Raw genomic sequence first — 9,778 nt, 5'->3', positions numbered from 1 at the left:
CAAAATATGACAGCTAAGGCCCTGTACAGCAGCACAGCTGAATATTTGTATAACAGAAAAGAAATTTGCTTTCAAAACTGAATCCATCTACCAATGTTTATTGGTAAGGGGTTGTTAAAAGGAAAGGTCATGTTACATAGTGGTAAACATGCTCCTTTTTTGCAATGTGATGCAAACATCAAATTTAGAATGAGTATATATTTACAAAAAACAATGAAGTTCACAGGGTAAAATATCAAATATTGTTTTTTTGTACTGTTTTCAATTGAAAGCAGGCACTTCACATACTGGCCCAACTTTTTTTGGAATTGAGGTTGTATATCAATATAGCTTAACATTAAGCAGAAAGTCCAAGAAAGTTTTGTATATATATATATATATATATATATATATATATATATATATTTTTTTTTTTTTTTTTTTAATATTTTTTAAAATATTAATCCAATTTCAAAGTGCCATATTTTTTAACCGTGAGGCAGCTAGGAACCAATCACATACCAATTGAAAGAGGGGGTCATAGAGTTTCTGACTGGCAGTATGACAGTAAATTGCCATTGGTGCCAGCAGTTTCAATAAAAAAAGTAATAAACTTTTGAATCACCCTACATGTATAAGGGGTGTTCCTGGTTGATGGTCTTCTTTATGCAATTATTCTGGTAATTTTTATTTAACAAAAAAATTCCTTATCATATAAAAAAATCATTAAGTAAAAAATTTACAAGCTTTAGTCCACTGTTGCTTCTACAATCCCCCAAAAATCCACTACAACACAGATGCTAACCACTCACAAACATGTCCACTACTGAGGAGATAATTACTTTTATTCCTTTAAAAGAGTTCAGTAACACTGATATTTATAAGTGATCGTCACATTGATTTATCAGTCTACTCAGGCTTTAGTAGGGCTCAGTAACACTGAGATTAATAACTGATCATCACATTGATTTATCAGTCTACTCAGGCTTTAGTAGAACTCAGTAACACTGAGATTAATAACTGATCATCACATTGATTTATCAGTCTACTCAGGCTTTAGCAGAGCTCAGTACCACTGATATTAATAACTGATCATCACATTGATTTATCAGTCTACTCAGGCTTTAGTAGGGCTCAGTAACACTGAGATTAATAACTGATCATCACATTGATTTATCAGTCTACTCAGACAGAGCTACGCAGAGCTCATTAACACTGAAATTGATAGCTGAAAACATGGTTGAGCTCTGTTCTATATCTGTCAGATATCTGTAACAGTAATACTATTCAAAAACTGTTTGCCTGGCTGTTAAAAAATTAAGCTCAAGACCCAAATGATATAACATGTTATTGTTCTGTGTGCTGTTCATCATTTAACATGGTTCAACAGTGAGAAGCATTAAAGCATTAGCAAAGTATATAAGTTCACTCTTCAAGGTGGAGTTAGTGGAGTGGTTTTTAAAAGCTTGAGGATCATGTTTGCGTATGTGTTAAATAGAGTGTCAGAAGCTGTACACAGATGTTAAATGATAATTTACAGAAGGACACTGAACTGAAAAAGCTAAAGTAGCTTGTATTTTCTTTTTTTTATTGCTGAGAATGCAGTATTTTTAACTGACATGCAAGTTAAATGACCTAACGTCACTACAAAAAGTAACATTCCTTTATGCTGGCAATCCCAAAGTGAAAAAAAACAAAACATCTTTTTAAGTTAATTTAGAGCTTCTTGAATCAGTAGTGGGCTGTAGTGCCAATCTGGAATTCGATCAAAATACATATTTTATCTAAGAAGATTTGCATACTGTGGCCTGAGCTGAAATGTTCAAGATCATTCAAATCAATATAAACTGATGTGTTCAGCTCTTTTTTCAAAGGTTGTTTTAAGGTGAATGCATGTGAAAGGGAAGTAATTGTTAACTATTGGCCAACCTTGACCAAACAAGTCTGGATCTTTGTCATCCATCCTCATTCTATAACGGGACAACATATTTGTTTGGTTTCCATAGAGATTAAGTCAAGAGGATGGCAAAACACGGGGGCATGGCTTTGAGCCAGGTATATGGTTTGATTTTTTTCTTCTTGTAATAATGACATTGAAAGCAAGGCTTCAGCTGTTTGACAGCTGTGAGAGCTCCTGAGTCTGTGTGATCTACACAAATAAAGGTACAGGGGAGGTACAGTTTTCATTCATCAAGGCACAAACAATATAAATGTACCCTAAAAGGCACAACAGTGGTTTTAAAGTCCGATTGTAAACCTTAAATGTTTTTCAGGCAAAAGTACCTTTTCATATCCTAATGTGTTAAAACAGAACAGAGCAATGAAATAATAGCCTGGAGACGAGACGGGGTGTGTGGAGTCAGTACAGTTAGAAAATATCATTTCAATAGATTATGGAACAATTATGTTCCTTGATTAAAGGGTACTGACATGTACCTTTGAGGGTACCACCCCAGTGACGAGGAGTACTGCCCCAGTGACAGTTTAGTACCTTTATTTCTGAGAGTGTACCATAGGTTAAAGGGAGATCCTATAACCTGAACATATGTTCAAATAAGGCCTTATAATACAATTAAGCAGGCGGTAGTGCTGACTGGTTTTGTTACATTTAAAAGCTGGCAAAAGCTAATTTTATGCTCGTGCAAGCAAGAAGACAGCAGTAAGGCCCAACAAATCCGTTGTCTCTGGCTGCTTTGCAAGCCTGTGTTAACAAGGATCTAATTTAGCCTCGCTGGGGTGCTATGAAAATTCTCATTTTGTGTGGTCTGCTTCAGCACACACCAAACATAAACCCAGCACCCAGGCTAAAACATCTCTCCCGGCACAGCGTCCAACACTGAAGGCTTTACTTATTTTCTGCGAATGTGAAAGCTTTGTAACATGATGGATGAAAACAGCCCCTTTTTAGTTTATACATTCATTATTAAGGTCAAGAGACTGAATGAGGACAAACTGTTCCCTATGCACAGTCTGAATGGGGTTCTAGCCAAAAAATGTAGGATCAGGTAAGGGGTTGTATAGCAAACTGTTGCCCTCAAATCACGGTGACTATAAACAGTTCTAAGAGCAAGGCTCTGCAGCTGTGCTTGGCTGGGAAACTGAAGCTTTACATCTGCAGGGTGTTGGATTTGGTGTGCTACTGAGATAGCACTCACCAGCACAGCTGAATAATTCTGGTGGAATTATTCTGAGAGGACAAATAAGGATGTGAAGTCATTCACGGGCACATACAACCATGATCACGCAGAGGCTCACACAGAGATCAAAAGAGAAAAGTTTCCCATTAGGTTCTTCTGGATTTACCCCAAATTTAACATTAGATTATATCTATGGGTTCTTTTTACTAGGTGGATGCAAGGATATTTATTGTTATTGTGAGAAATTATGATGCACTTTTTACAATTTTTGAAACACAATGTGTTTTTTTGAGTGCATAGTGGATCTCATCAGTACTTAAAAATCACTGAGTAATGCATGTCTCATTACAAAGAGAGCAGAAGTATGCCTGGTTAAGTAGATTTTGGCAAAACACTGAATAAAAATGAATAAAAATCATTGTTCTCACAGTTTATGATATTTTCTGCAAATACAGTCCCTCGGGTGGGATGTGAACACAACAAGTCAAGTCAAGAGGCTTTTTTTGTCATTCCATCTATGTAGAAGTACACAGTGGAGTGAAATTACATTCCTCCAGGAACAACACGGTGCAACAAGGAACAAAAAGTACAAAGTGTGAATGTGCAGACATTGTGTGCAAATAAAAAATTAGACACAGTAAACAGACAGGACAGTGCAGCACTGACACAGCACTCATTCTGGACAAGAAGTAGTGAGAATAAGGTGCAACCAACTTTACTTCCGCCAGTTTATCAAATCTGTCCCACAACATATGGAAAATACCCCAAAAAACAGCCAAAACATTGTGATCAAAATTTGTTTGTGATAATCAATATTGAGTCAAACTTGCCACTGATCTTCACCAGCCACTCAAGCATTTATGCTGCGAGTATATTTCAGATGCCTGAACTAAATACACAACGTGTGGGATAAAAGTGTTGGGAAAACATGTTGCTTCATCAGCTGTGCTGAACACTCCAGGCTTAAATTAAGTTTACCTAATTTACCCTGTTGGTATTTTATGGTCTGTGGTGTGCCACAGATATACAGCATGCAGTGGGCTAACTTTGAACTCTATATGTTATGTTAATGCTGCCTAAGTAGGCATTATTAAAGCAGTACTATGTAAGATGTTGTAATTTGGAGACAATCCCCCTGCCCCCTGTGGAAATGTGTAATTGCATGCAAAGTACAATGCATTTTGTAATGAGGATTGTGTTTCAGACTCAGAGATGAATCCAATGACCGCAAATGTGTTGAAAGAATATTCAAAGAGAACTCAGCCAAAACTCGCTGAGATGATGTCAGTATACTGTTGATTTAGTATTCGAGACCTAAACATCAAGCTGGACGTTCTGTTGAAGACTGCATGTGTCACTAAAATGTATAAAAAAAGATATATTTCGTGGTTATAAAAACTCCCACAAAAACAGACACAACGCCTCTAACATTTAATGATTTTAGACTTCACAGGGCGACTACCAGCAACTTAGACCATAGTTAATGCATTTTTTTTCAGTAATGATACATTCTTAAAAAAGATGGTTATTTTAGGGTTCTTTAAAACAGAAAATGTTCTTCATAAACTCATTAACACTCCAAGAACCGTTTGCATCATGAAAGGCTTCTTCAGAATGATGGAAAATGTGCTATATGGGTTTATATAGAACCTTTTTGAAACCTAAAAAAATCCACTATGGTTATGATGTCAAGCCTATAACAACAGAACCCTTTTTGGTGCTAGATAGAATACTTTTCAATAAGGTTCTATATATAACAATCTGCACTTTCAATCTGAAGAACCCCTTAATGAAGCAAAGAACCCTTTAGTTATGCATAGAGTTCTTTGAGTTTGCATATTTCTATGACATAACAGTCACTGTCCAGAACTGCAGCTACCTGTGTGCTAAAAGAACTCACCATGTCCGTCTGTTGGAGACAATCAGAGCCTACTTGTAAAGGGTTAAATGTGCCTGCACATTCTCTGCTCTGATTATCAAGCCTCAGAAATAACTAAATATCATTCTCATTGTGTTTTGAAATAGTCTTGAAGTATCCTGATGTTATATTTTTGCCATATCACTCATCTCTGTGTGTGATCTGCATTCATTTTTTTCTCTCAGATTCCCCCCCCCCCTAAAAAAACAAAAAATCCAGAAAAATAACATGCAATTGCTTAACAAAACAACAACCTAGGATGTAGATCATCACCTTCAACTGTCAAATATAATCCCAAACTTCTTTTTGGGCACTGTAATCACCTTCACCACAAAGGCGAAGTTTTGGAAATCTAATCATAATGCACTGCTCTCAGTTTCAACAGAAGAACCAAAGCAGAGCATTGCATTGTGAACCTGCATGCATCTGGTGCTCACCCATTCTGATTAGCCTTGTTCTTGTTGGTATTTTTAAATTTTTATTTTTGTGAACACAAACTCATGTATATTAGCTATATACATAAATGACATCAAATAATCTGTTTACTAGAATATTTAATGAAAATGATTAGAAAAGATATGTACTTCTGCAGACATATTTTTGTAATGTCATTAGAAAAGGCTACATGTGTTTTGTTATTGTGATGTCGTAAGGGAAGGCTATATATAATTTGTTGTTGTGATGTCATAAGGGAAGGCTATATATAATTTGTTGTTGTGATGTCATAAGGGAAGGCTAAATGTATTTTGTTATTGTGATGTTATAAGGGAAGTGAAGGCAAAATATATTAATGCAATGTCATAAAGGACGGCTATATATATTTTGTTTTTGTGATGTCATAAAGCAAGGCTATATATTTTTTTGTTATTGTGATGTCGTAAGTGAAGGCTACAGATATTTTCTAAATGTGATTTCATTGGAAAAGACTATAGATATTTTGTTATTGTGATGTCATTATAAAAGGCTACAGATATTTTATTGTGATGTCATAAGGCTACTTTTTTTGCTACTGAGTTATTGTGATGTCATAAGAGAAAGTTACAGATACACTGTTATTCTGATGCCACAGGAGAAGGTCATTATTTCACCATGTTGCCCACCCCAGTGTGTGACTGGAAGTAATTAAGCTTTTTCTTTAAAAATAAACATCACATGCAATTACTTAACAAAACCTAGCAAGTAGACTGTCACCTTCAACAGTCAAATATCATCTCAAGCTTCATCTCGGCCTCTCTAATCACCTTCACCACAAAGATGAAGCTCTGGGACTGGTACCTATAATGTTCTGTTCTTCATGTCAACAAGAGAGCCAAAGCACAAAGTTGCATTGTGAACTTGTAAGCATCTGTTGATGAGTCTATTTTTGTTTCAGTTTCAAAATATTGGTGGGCAAACCCAGTACAAGCCTGTGTGTGAATCACAGCCAATGAAATAAACCAATCTGGATTCAAAATAAAGATGTTACTGTTCTCTTTCCAAGTCATGTTTGGCCATGACTTTGGATGCTACCGACAGATCTGGAAGAGTTTGTAATCTCTAACTGTATTAACACATTCTGTTAATTTTATACAATTTATCTGCCTTGAAATTTGATCTCTACTATGATGAATTTATTACTAGAATATTAGAATCATTTTATACACTTTTCTTTCAACCAAATTGGTTTTATGTCATTTAAAAACATTCTAAACTGGTGGTGTATTTTACAGCGATTGGCCTAAAATAGACCTTAAATCTGCACTTTCTACAGACCACACCCCTAAATGTCAAGAGAGTACTGAATGTTTGTGGAAGAAAGAAGCTTTGTATGAATTCCGGGTTTGTATAGTGGCCAAGTCTATGTAAAAATAGTTTACTGCTAATAATACTACAATAATCTGAATTTAGTTATATTTAGGTCATGTTCAAGATAAAGTCCTCTAAATTCTAAAATATTTTATTGGGTGCATTATTTACCCAATATTGTATTGGGTCTTTAGAGCTTGTGAGGCCTGCCTCTGTAAAGCCTAGAATAAATCAAAGCCTTACAATTTCACAAGAACAGTGAACTATAAATTGTTGATAAAGCTCACAATGTTGACCAAAAACATGATCGAAGGGGCTTCATCATGCATGTGACCTAATGGAAAAAAAGAAAGGGAGAGAAGCACAGCTGGAGAGGATTACTTTCTCTCCAATTCTTTATGGAATGGCCCCAAACAAAAACAAAACACAAAACCCTTCTTTTTCAAAAATATTGAGATTGAAAGACATACCAGTCTAAAGAACAAACAAGTTGGAAAACAGATGGGAATTCTGCAAAATAAAGCGAGTAATAGATGCTCCTAAATTGGCTGGAGCATAAAGTCATCACAAGAAGCCAAGTTAGCTTTACAAATGCTTTTCAAAATCGTACATCAGCTGAAACCTAATGAATCTTTAGTGAGCCTTTATAAGACAGAAAAATGTGGAAATAATCTAAATACTGTAGAGGGTGAAGATAAACTGAAAGCGACCATCTGCTACGCTTAGGGACAATTTTTTACCATATCCAATCTCTTGTTAGTTGACAAATATTGTGCGATTTATGTTTTGTTGCTACATTCATAGTAGCCTAATATTTATCTATGCGGCAAGGCTCAATTTGGCATTTTCAAAGTAAGCACTCACTAATGCTGCCAGATTCACAGACAGTGATTATATTAGGATTCAAAGCTGAGGCCTGTTCTGGGAATGCATTGCTAGTCTTTTCCTACTGAATGCTCTCGAGATAAGAAAAACATCCTTTTTTTGTTTGTTTTTGAAATACTGAACTGAGATATCTTTTCTTTAACATGAGAATTAGCATAGGAAAGATTCCTGCACTACAACTCCTAGGCTTCACTCTAAGGGTACTCATAAATCAATTAAGGAAAATGAAGGCCTGAAAGTGCGTAACTCTGTCATCTCCCTTCTTCAAATGACATGCTGCCGTGGGGACGCGGCGCCATAAAGGGAGTCTTCCTGCACGTCTACAAAATATTCCATCTCCTGTGCGAAGAACCTTTCAGAAAGCATATTATCACCCATGAGGCCTGCATGCTGTCTACTTTCAGCTCTTTTTTTTGCTGACTTTGCATCTCAGGGTGCTTGTGTATGTGTGACAGGATGTGTGTGTGTGTGTGTGTATGACTGTGCTCAGATGTGTGTGGGTTCGTGTGTATGTGCGAGCCGACAAATTTGAGAAGTTTGGCTGGAGTGTATTGGATTCCCTACACTCAGCACTGTGTAAATTATTCAGCAGTGGGATTTTCTTGGTTTGGAAGTTTATTAGTTTAAGCCGCACTGCATGTGGGGGGATATCGGTCCCTTTCATTTGCCACTGCTTATGGAAAAAAATATCTCCAGTAAGCTTTACTTAAGCTTTCAAACTTATTAACATTGACACATATGAAAAGCTACACTCTTGCATATGTGAGTATTATATGGATTACTACTGAAATCGTAAATAGATGAAAACTCTTATGTAAATGTTTAATGTGCATAAACAAACCTGATATAGTGTATTTAATCTTCCACTGAGCTACACTGAAGGGAAGATGTTACACTAGATCATTACTATACTGGATAAGTCTCATTCATTATTTGCACAGCTCCACTAAAATTATAATTAGCTGTTTTTGTCAGTTGTATTTGTGATATTATTATTTGTCAGTCTTATTATTATTCTTCTACAAATTGGCTACAATTTTTGTAAGATCATTATAAATGCATCCTAAAGAACCAAGCTAATCACACTCATTGGCTAATGGCCATCATAGTAATGGCCATCATAGTATTTTTACCAATATGTTTGCTAATGTAAACAATTCTAAAAGAAAGTATGTACTGCTACACGCTTTGTTGTTGTGATGTAATAAGAGGAGGCTGCAAATATTTTATTATTGTTATGTCATAAGAGCAGGCTAAAGATGCTGAGTTACAGTGATGATAAACATGAAGACTACAGATACTTTATTACTGTGATGTCATAAGAGAAGGCTACATATACTTTAATACTGTGATGTCATAAGAAAGGACTACAGATGCTGACTTATTGTGAGGTCACAAGAGAATGCTACATATACTTTATTACTGATGTCATGAGAGAAAACTACAGATACTTTATTGTTGTGATGTCATAAGAGAAGACTACAGATACTTTGTTACTGTGATGTCTTGAGAGAAAGGTGACCTTTTTGAGCATGTGCTGCATGTGTATTCCACTAAAGGCTGCTGTCTTGAAGGCTGCTGAGTGTATTATCAGCACACTGTCCATTATGCAGGGAACCTTTTAACATACACTGGTATCAAAGATATTCATGAAGTGTCTAAGCATTTGCTCCATTAGGAGAGAATATAGCCCACAGACTTTCAAGTGATGAAGAGCACTTGGAGTTAGCTTCATGCTTTCCCTTGATGTACACGTTGTAATTCCCAACATCTAGTAACACTAAAAAAACTGCAGAGGCTGACCTCTGACAAAGAAGAATGATGCCCTTGCGTCAAGCCATCCTGACGCACATTCTGGGTCGATGCTAACTGCGTTTAGGCTTCCAGCGAGGAATGGGGCCTCTCTAGATTAAACGGTTTGGGCAAACAGGCTGAGCTTGCTGATCTCCCACCATTTCTGGCCAACAACATAATGCAGCCATAAATGGGCAGCGAGTTCTATTCCATGTCCACACAGACCGGCTATCCATCCAACCTGCTTGTAATTTAAACAATGACAATGGCACCATTGATA

Source organism: Pygocentrus nattereri, chromosome 15 (genome assembly GCF_015220715.1).
Source record: "Pygocentrus nattereri isolate fPygNat1 chromosome 15, fPygNat1.pri, whole genome shotgun sequence".
In the NCBI taxonomy this organism is placed as follows: domain Eukaryota; kingdom Metazoa; phylum Chordata; class Actinopteri; order Characiformes; family Serrasalmidae; genus Pygocentrus; species Pygocentrus nattereri.
Note: the sequence above shows the minus strand (reverse complement) of the source record.